The sequence below is a fragment of the Lactuca serriola genome, chromosome 5, assembly GCF_051521515.1.
Source record: "Lactuca serriola cultivar US96UC23 chromosome 5, Lser_US96UC23_V15, whole genome shotgun sequence".
Classification (NCBI taxonomy): Eukaryota; Viridiplantae; Streptophyta; class Magnoliopsida; order Asterales; family Asteraceae; genus Lactuca; species Lactuca serriola.
In genome coordinates, this window is record NC_136412.1 from 294,698,764 (window position 1) to 294,707,171 (window position 8,408).

Below are 8,408 nucleotides of genomic sequence, written 5' to 3' on the forward strand. Positions count from 1 at the left end.
AGATTACCTCTTGTTGTAGCTTGTTGAATTTTGGCCTTTAAGAACTTAGCACCCCAAGTGTGATGTCTCAAACGGTTCACAACACACCATGAACAAATGGAGGAAGTTGAGAGAGAGTATGGAGCACAAAAATTGGTTATAGTTCTTCCTAAAAGACTTAGGTCAACCGATTTTGGCTAAGGGGTAACATATATATATATATATATATATATATATATATATATAGTGTAGGAATCCAAGAGTCATGGGTAAACCCTAATCCATACACTTAGGTTATGATCCATATCTCATGTGGGCTAACTCTTCATGGATACTTACATAAACTTAGCCCAACGTGGATCAATAGCCCAAACTATATATATATATATATATATATATATATATATATATATATATATATATAATTAGTCCCTGTTAATTTAGTTAGTCTCTTTTGATCACTAAAATAATTCCAAATTAATTCTTGATCAATACTAATTAAATAATATGATTTCTCCATTAATATATTATACTTATAATATATTAATCAGTGCCAACCAAGATCATTATTTGAAAATAAGTGCCAACCAAGATCAATGACATAAAATCAGGATGTGTACGGTCACGCGTTCGCCTTGCCACGAATCTCTGAAACACCTGAAACCACAAACCAAAAACTGTAAGCACAAAGCTTAGTGAGTTTCCCCCAAAGTACCAACACAAAACATATAATGCATACAGAGCCTTCAGCCTGACTGGAACGCCCCACCAACCTACAGACTATCTAGGCCGCTTATAGAACCTTTAGCATGACGGGACCGCCTCACTGGGACTTCAGACTGCTCACAGAACCTTCAGCATGACTGGACCGCCTCACCGAGCCTTCAGCCTATCTGGACCGTTCTACGAGCCTTCATCCTGACTGGTGCGCCCCACTAGCCTTTACCCTATCCAGGCCGCCCTAGGTCTGTTGGCCTTCAACACTAAGCAAGACCGCCTCCACCCAACCACACCCCCAAACCATGTCGACATATACATAAAAAATAAGCATACATATAACATATCGATATAAATATTACGGGGTTTGTTGACTGGCAGCATAAAGCAGTAAAGTCTCAACCCAACGACACTACATCAACACATGTGACCGATAAACATATAGACAGAACAAATAACAAGTATATCTAACAGATCACTAAGCATAGCATCATCCTATCTACCAAGATACAGATCTAGCAGATCACCACAATACTCAATCATGCGATAAACCAGGATAACAATCCAAAGGGCCGACATTGGTGCCTTCGACCCATAAGTACAGTGAGGAAAACTCACCTCGCACTATCAAATCACAGAGACGATCCCTGGCTGTTGGCTGACAGATCCCCGAACTGGCAATATCAATACAACACCCCATCAACAACTGATTACACGAATAATCTCTTATTGCAGATCCGCTAAAATGTGCACGCTATCAAATACCACAAATGACAACCCATTAACATCTAGCTCTTGACTCACACTATGAGTCCAAATTACGGTAAAAGACCTTTTTACCATTCCTCAAGCTTGGTCCATGGCCAAGGCCCAAACTAGATGAGTAAAGGCCCAAAATCCAAAATAAGCATCTAAGTCCCAAATAAGGCCCATTTGTCCAAATTGGGCTCAAACCCATCATGGACCTAACCGAAGAAGGCCCAATACCCTAAAGGCTCAAATTATCCAAAAGTCAACCATGGTCAAACTTCTGGTCAAAGGTCAAATGTCCAAAAGGTCAACAATTCAAGAAAACTCAGCCTGGCCAAGTACGCCTCGCGTACTCAGCTAGTACGACCAACGTACACCCTTCGGGGCCAGTACACGCAACATACTAGATGGGTACACCTAACATACTCCTCTAAACCCCAACCACTCCAAAAAGCACTTAATCACTTAAGTACTTGCTCCAAACTCTCAGATTTGATTCCCATAGGTGACTTATCACGTAAAGTTGGCAACTTTACTTGCATGTGTGGCTTAATGGGACTCTAGAGCTCGAAAGAGCTTAATGAAAGGTCTTAACACATGCATGAGTCCAAATAAACCATAAAGATTACATTTTTATGCCTTCGGAACACTTAAAACGTCCAGATCTACAAGATCAAGCCTCTGAAACAACCTTAGCTCACAATGATCAACCATAAGAGGCTAAAATGACCATAATCAAACCCAAAAGAAGATCTAACCAAAGAGATGATAAGATCAGAGCTTTTTACCTTCAATAGATTGCAAAAGATGGAAAACTTTTGGATCTAAAATCTCCCCTCCAGATGGTGACTCTTCAACAAGCTCCAAGCTCTTTAAAGTGCACAAAATACTCCAAGATCCTTCACAATCACTTAAAAGCTCCAAGATAAAGGCTAAGGGTCGACTTCTAGGGTTTAGGAGGCTTAGAGGCTGATAAAAGACGAGGCACATGAAAAAAATGAGGTTTAAATAGGGTCAAGGACCAAAAATTAGGGTTTAATGCTTGAAGGGAGTACGCCCCGCATACCCCTTAGTACGCTCGACATACTAAAAGACCACCCGTGACTATCTTACCCGGTATGCCCTACGTACGCATCTAGTATTCCCCACATACTAGATTGCCCTCCAAGAATCTCAAACTTCATTCACCCTTAACTCCATTGTCCTAAGTCCGTTTCCAACGAACTTTATATCCTCGGAAAGGTGATGAGAAGCCCTACACTTCTAAAAACTCACCCTTACCTTAAAACGTCCCAAACAAGAACCCAAAATTCATAAAGGCCCGAACAAACAAATTATGATTATACCCTTTGGCTCTGAAACATCATCGGACACTCGGATTACTTAGTCTTTAACACCCTCATCCAAAAAGGACCAAATCCTTTCTTTCCTAAGGCCCTAAGCCTTATGATAACTGATGATCGGGCCACAACCCGAATAATGAAGCAAATTCGAAACCAGGTGTTACAGATCTCACCAAGATCGACATCGTTGCTCATCAATAAAAGATTGCCAAAGCTTACAATAAAAATATCAAGGTTAGAAGATTCCAAGTAGGTGACTTGGTCCTCAGAAAGGCATTTCCAAACATCAAGGACCCTAACGCAAGTAAACTGGAACCCAAGTGGGAAAATCCATATCTCATTGATTCAAAATCAAAGAAGGGGGCTTACTGGCTAGCTACCCAAGAATGGACTGTCTTGCAAAGATCCTAGAATGTTATACATATTAAAGCATACTTCATTTAAGTCAAGTTCACCACATGTCATTACAACAAAGCCAAGGTACGCACCTACCCCTTATCCTCGCTTTTCCTTTGATTAATTTTTCTCAAGATCATTACTAACTTAAGCATCAGAGGGGCGTTAGCCAAGCTAACACCTATCCTAAGCTAACATTTTCAACATGTAGAGACTTAAAGATCTTGACAACCATGAATAGAGATTGATCATCTCTGCTCCGATAAAGGGCGCCTAATACTTTATAAGTTTTAAAGAGTTAATGGACTCTTTCATATGTGTTTAGGTTTCCACACCCCACTTGGACGCACGGTATCTGTTTTGTTTAAAAATCGATCAAGTGCAATTCAACCAAATTGTATGAGAGGTTGTGGTGTTAGTGCAATGTAAGTGTAGAATAATGATCAAAATGCGACAAGTGAGTTACAAAGAAAGCCCTTGATCCTTTTATAGGATCTCCAACATAAAAACTTGGGAGGTGATAATGATCACCTGCCTTGTTATGTTTTATTGATTCGAATGTGATTTTACAAAAATGGAAAAGACAATACGAATACTAGTGTAATGGTAGAGCTAATTATGTGTGTGGTGTGCTAAGTACATATGTTATTTATAGTCTAATCTAATCAACAAGAAGTCCGAGATTTTTGGGATCCTCCTTGAACAAGTATTTGCACGTTGTTTGACTTGGTATCCCTGGGTCTTAAGATTGGTTGAAGTGACTCTCCATTGAGAATGAGTATTGTGTTGACTAATTCTGCACATGTGAGAAAAATAAAGAAAAATATAACTATTATAAGTGTTAGGAAATATTAGTGGTAAAAATCATGATCCTGGGATATGTTTAAGGATTCCGAGGGTTCATAAATATTAAGGATCCTGAATATGATTCTGGGATCCTTCCCCTAACAATATCTAACTATGGAATGCGGATAAGGGGATCATTTCACGTTTTAGTGACTTGGCAACCCTCTTATCTCTGAATATGTTAACATCCTAAGCGATAATCTACAGTTTATAAAATTAGCATGTTATCTTATGATTTGGGATCTTCCCCATTATTTTAAGTTGAAATCTTCCCTAGTATTCTAAGTTGGGATCTTCCCTGGTATTCTAAGTTGGGATCCTCCGTAGTATTCTAAGTTGGGATATTCCCTAGTATTCTAAGTTGGGATCCTATCCGGTGTTCTAAGTTCGGATTCTCCCCAGTGTTCTAAGTTCGGATTCTCCCCAGTGTTCTAAGTTGGGACCCTCCCCAATGTTCTAAGTTGGGATCCTTCCCAATGTTCTAAGTTGCGGTCCTCCCCAATACTCTAAGTGGGGATACTCCCTAATATTCTAAGTTGGGATTTTTCCTAGTACAATCTGATTTGAGATTTTACCTAGGAATCTATCAAATCCCAAGATTATAGAATGCTTAGGTTTTCTTCAAAGTTATAATTCCTAAGAAAAGTTCAAAAAGACAACTAAAAGATTGATTGAGGTTTAAGGAAGGGAATTTGAAAGCTATCATCAGTTTCTATCTATCATTGTCTTCTAATCTATGTTTACTAAAATATTACTCCTGAAGTTGTCCTCTAAAAGATCCTCCTGCTTGTTTCTCCTCATAGCCTTAGGATCCTAACTATTTCAAGATCATACTCAAATGACTATCAATCTAAGATTTTTAAGATCCTAATAGTTTTTTTAAACCCTAGACTAATCAGGATCCTAATCATCTTAAGACTCTTAGAAAAATGTTCTTTGATCTTATTTATACAATCAAACCATCACGTAAAAGAGGTAATAAAACCAAAGCAAAAGAGATTAAAAGGGTTGCCCACCAACCCAATAAAAAATAAATTGTTTACAGAACAAAAATAAAAATTGTTATTAATTAATCAAACCTAAGCATCTAAGGTTTGATCACCATCACCGTCCTTTTTCTTTTCCTCTCCTCCCTCAGTCTCCTTCTTCTTCTCTTCGGGATTCTGACTGACATTAACTTGCTTGCCAATTAGCTTGTCCATAGCATCATGCCAACCGACCACGTTACAAGATAATGTGTTCCATTTATCCACATCCTCCACCATCTTGATATTTGCCTCCCAAATGGTTTCGGAAACACTGCTCTAAAGCTCAGCGATTATATCCTCAATCTCCTGGGCATGCTCCTCCTTTTTCTCCGCCTTCTCCTTGCTCAAACTCTCCACCTCGCTAGAAGATCCTTATTGGTTGCCTTACAGATGGCATCCTGCTCCTTCATGGTGTACTCCGCCTCCTCAACCCTGAGCGTCAGATCGTCAGTAGACCGGGAAACATGATCCATAACCTAAGAAAGAGTACATTTCATATATTAAAAATCAAGCAAAAAAGAAAAAGAGAATTCAGAGGTGCTTATAGCTTGAGAGAAGGAGAACAACTTCTTCATGGCTTCCTCGACCCCTAGATTCCCAAAGCTGAGATATGGGATCTCTGACGGATTTCTTTTATTGGATCCAAGAGTCTTCATGGATAGATTAATCACAAACCTCTTTGGAGGACGAGAAGAATAAGTCTTTTCATTCTTAACCACAAGCTAACCACCTGACATGGCCTCTTCAAGGTCAGAGAGGGCGAAGCAAGAACTAGAGCGAGCGGCCTTGGATCCTAAAAATCACATAGGATCTTCATGATTTCAAGATCCTAAAAGTAAAATAAATAAACAAAGGATCCTTACCAGTAGACATCGGGAAGGTAGTAGATGAACTCTCTTGGAAGTTGGGCTGCTCATTCTTGAAGGTTCTTTCGGTTTCAGTCAAGGCAAGGAAAGTCTCGATCTTCTCTTCAGTTTCCTCGATGGCAGGAGCAAGTTCATCAAACTTGGTGGCTACGTAAAATAAAAAAAATAAGAAACTATGAATTTCGGGATCCTTAACATAATGAATCAAATCCTACTCGTTTTTACCTAGTTCATTGGTAGAAGATCACCGTTGGGGACGGACTCGCATTTCACAAAGAAAAATATTCTTTCCAGGCACCATCATTTTGTTTTGTTTTCAGGATTAGGTGTGTTTTGTTGGTTTTGACTTTAAACAACAAACGAGAAGACCCAAAAGTTGAAAGATCATAGACGTGGGCTAGCTTAGACAGACCCATGTTAAGATCCATGGATTGATTCAACCGATAAATCCGAAAAAGGATCCTCTAGATCACAGACATAGTTTGGATGTAAGAAATTTTGGTGACCTCAAAGAATTTAGAAAGGACACCAGAAAAGGGGTAAGTCAGACCTAAAGAAAAAGGATACTCGGGAAATCAAACACAAGTAAGAGAAACGAAATTGGGTTGGACCAGAGCATCGAAAGGCTTGAAGATGGTGCTGGTAGGAAAAACCCCATTCCCTTTCAAGGATCCAATGTAATCATCGCTAAAGGAACAAGTATCCTCGTATTCTAGGATTTTCTGATCAATAAAGTCCTCCCCAGAGGGAGCCAGGATACTTGCACGAGAGCACACTGTCTTTTTACCAATGATAAATAAGAAAACACGAAAATAAGAGAAATAGAAGCAGTGGAATTACCTTATGGATGACTGATAAAGCTTGAGAGATAGGTAGAAGAATTAAAGAAGGATTGGGAACCCCTATTCCCTATATATTCAGATCACATAGGCGAGAGAAGTGATTTGATGGATGATCATACCCAAGTAAACGGATAGAATTCTATCTGTTGGAATTTGAGTTCCGAAGTCCTTATCTTAATTTTAAAATAAATTATACTATTTAAACATTCAAAATTAATTCAAATATTTTGAAGGTATAATTTGGGGGCAATTGTTAGGGGTCAGGATCATAAAACCTGTCCAGGATCTCGGATCTCAAAGAGAAGTTAGCATACCAATTTTTTTATCAAGTCAAGATCCTGATTGTTATCGATATTATTCTCTAACGAAATTAATTAATATATTCCTTGTTTATTATTCACATGTGCAGAAATAGCAAACACAAAACGAATCAACACTAAAGAATCGTTCCAGTCAAGCTTGAAACCTGGAATTACCAAGTCAAGGCAATGTAAAAAAGCTTGTTCAACAGGATCCCGAGAATATCAGATACTTAGTTAGTCAACTTAGGCTATAAATACACATGTACTAATCACACAAAGACACTTCTAAAGCTACTAAATCACTTGTACTCGTGTTCTTGAAATTATTTCTAACTTGCATTCTGGTTAATAAGATAAAACGAGGCAGGGGATCATTATCACCTCCCAAGCTTTTATACCGGATATCCTAGCAAGGATCAAAGGCTTTCCTTGTAATATTACTCGTGTCAGTAACACACACGCTAACGATTATCATATCCATGGATTAAATTATTGAATAAAATGAATAACTTTTATTATATATAATCAAATCATCTAGCCCGAACTTACGGACACTACACAATCATTTGAATATGATGATTCCAAGTTTTGAGTATAACGATATTGGGATACCTTGGGTAGAGAACTTTGGAATTAGGTTTCAAGAACCCCTTGTAAATACTACATGTATTGAGTAAAACCCATATTTTCCAATGGAATACGAAATGAGTTATAAGTTCTTTGCATCGGGTATTGTTGACAATTTGGGTTTTGTTGATGGTGTTGGTATTGTTGATAGTTTGAGTTTTGTTGGTAGTTTTGGGATTTGAGAGAAGAAAATGAAATTTCTTGACTAGAACCGTCTTGCTTGGATTTGCGTTTTTGGCTAGAACCGCCTTTTCTTGATTTACCTCGGGCATCCATTGAATGGAATTGAAGAGGTATGGAATGGAATTAGATAGAGAATAGGATTTGAAAGGGGAATTAAGAGAATTGTAAAATTAATTGATGGATTGAATGAAAGAATGGAATTGAATATATAGGTAAATAAAGGTTTGAAATATATATATATATATATATATATATATATATATATATATATATATATATATATATAGGGTAAGGTTATTTTGTTTTTACTAACTATTGTGTGCCAAAATGCACAATTCTGGACCAACGGATGGAATTCATCAATGGACATGATTTGAGAGTGTATGATATTACAATGGGATAGCATGTACCATATAATCATACGAATTTTAGCAAAAGGGTGTTTTAGACAATTAACTACAATTATAAAAGGAAATTTTCGGATATTTATGGATAATTAATTCTCCTAATTTTAAAAATATGAATTTTT

At 37.7% G+C, this 8,408-nt stretch overlaps 1 long non-coding RNA gene across 3 annotated transcripts; it reads right to left on the reverse strand.

Moving 5' to 3' along the window:
* Positions 1 to 4,996: 4,996 nt before the first annotated feature.
* On the reverse strand, positions 4,997 to 6,871 carry LOC145051715 (uncharacterized). 3 transcript variants are annotated; one of them, XR_013683782.1, is made up of 4 exons: positions 6,766 to 6,871; positions 6,151 to 6,704; positions 5,923 to 6,072; positions 4,997 to 5,852 (listed from the first exon to the last, which is right to left on the reverse strand). It is a non-coding gene; the product is annotated as an uncharacterized LOC145051715 (long non-coding RNA). The 3 variants fall into 3 exon arrangements; XR_013683783.1 differs by having other exon boundaries at positions 4,998 to 5,852; positions 6,151 to 6,387; positions 6,493 to 6,839; XR_013683781.1 differs by having other exon boundaries at positions 4,999 to 5,852; positions 6,151 to 6,831.
* Positions 6,872 to 8,408: the final 1,537 nt, after the last annotated feature.